Here is a 1611-nt window from a genome sequence, read left to right as displayed (position 1 = left end):
CGCCTGGGCCGCCTCCGAAGGACGACGTTTGTGAGGTCGGCGTCACCCCTCGCGGAGGAGGCAGTCAGGACCGCGGGCTCCCCCACCTCTTGGCCGGCCTTCGGAGCGTGGGTTGCTCCAGTTGGTTTTTATTCCCCCTTCCGTTTCTGTGTGCTCATACGGTCAAAGCCAGGCGCGCGCCCCCACGTCCTTGGCGCCAGAGTTACAAAAAAAGGGGCCGCTTGGCGTGAGCAGTGCCTGAAAGGCAGACAACTCTTAGCGGTAGATCACTCGGCTCATGCGTCAATGAAAAACGCAGCTAGCTGTGAGAATTAATGGGAATTGCAGGACACATTGACCATTGACCAGTCGAAGGCACGTGCAGCCCCGGGTTCCTCCCAGGGCTATGCCTGTCTGAGCATTGCTTGACGATCAATCGCCGTCCAGGGGCCACTCCGGCGGCACGGCTGGGGTCGCCTCTCAGGCCCGTCACCTGCAGCGGGCGGCGACAGTGGCGGCGGCAGTGGCAGCGGCAGCAGCGGCGTCCCGCCAGTGCTTGGAGGGAAGGCGGTCAGGGGTTCGGCAAGGGAAGCGTTTCCCTAGGCGGCCTCGATCCCTTCACTGCGGCCCGGCGGGCATTGTCATCGTCGCAGTCATCGTCGTCGCCGTGCAGGGCCTTCGTCCCCCTAAATGCAGACTCGGGGAGCGCTCCGTAGCCCCCCGCTCCAAGAGCGAGCTGCTGGGGAGGAGCTCGTTCTCGCCGGGACCGTACCGCAGATGCGGTAGCGCGGCAGCCTGGGGAGAGCGAGAGACAGCGTCAAAAGGCGCTGCCAAGGGCCGAGAGAGAAAGAGAGAGGAGGGCGAGAAGGGGAGCCCCCAGCATCCCATCGCACTTGCAGCTGTCTGCGAGTGGGAACTGTGGCAGTACCATGCCATGCTTCTGAGCACGCGTGTGTGGCGAGAGCACCGGGGATGGTTGTTCCAACCCCGTCCTCCCTTCGCCCGCCCCCTCCTCTTCTGTCGCGGTCTCGGGGCGTGCTGAGGGGCACCGTCACTCCTCTCTCTCTCCCTGCCGAGGCCGTCGCGCGCGCCACCGCCCGGCCGGTCCTCTCGCGCGGGGCCGTCTCTGCCCCACTCCCTTTTTGGTTCTCGTCTCCGGGATGGGGCTCTCCGTCTCCTCATCGCTCGCTCATGCGCATGCGCGCTCTTTCTATCTGGCTCCCTCTGGGAGCGCGGAGAGGAGGGGTGACTGGCGGCGTAGCGGGCAGTGGAGACACAGGGGCCATCGTCGCGCACACCCCCGTGTGCGGCGCGGCCAAGCTTTGGGCTTGCAAGCTCAGATCAGACGTGGCGACCCACTGAATTTAAGCATATTAGTCAGCGGAGGAAAAGAAACTAACGAGGATTCCCTCAGTAACGGCGAGTGAAGAGGGAAGAGCCCAGCGCCAAATCCCCACCCCGCGGGACATGTGGCGTACAGAACCCCCCCTCCCTGGCGGCGCTCTCGGGGGACCCAAGTCCTTGTGATCGAGGCCACAGCCCGTGGACGGTGTGAGGCCGGTAGCGGCCCCCCGGCACTCCGGGCCCGGGGCTTCTCCGAGTTGGGTTGCTTGGGAATGCAGCCCAAAGCGG

At 65.4% G+C, this 1611-nt stretch overlaps 1 non-coding gene across 1 annotated transcript; it reads left to right on the top strand.

Annotated features, from left to right (window-relative positions):
- The first annotated feature begins 250 nt into the window (after positions 1 to 250).
- LOC129131535 (5.8S ribosomal RNA) lies at positions 251 to 403 on the top strand. The gene has a single exon (XR_008535682.2). It is a non-coding gene; the product is annotated as a 5.8S ribosomal RNA (ribosomal RNA).
- The last annotated feature ends 1208 nt before the right edge of the window (positions 404 to 1611 follow it).

Source organism: Agelaius phoeniceus, chromosome 7 (genome assembly GCF_051311805.1).
Source record: "Agelaius phoeniceus isolate bAgePho1 chromosome 7, bAgePho1.hap1, whole genome shotgun sequence".
In the NCBI taxonomy this organism is placed as follows: Eukaryota; Metazoa; Chordata; class Aves; order Passeriformes; family Icteridae; genus Agelaius; species Agelaius phoeniceus.
The sequence above is the reverse complement of the archived record's forward strand: the minus strand, read 5'-3'. Positions and strand labels throughout refer to the sequence as shown.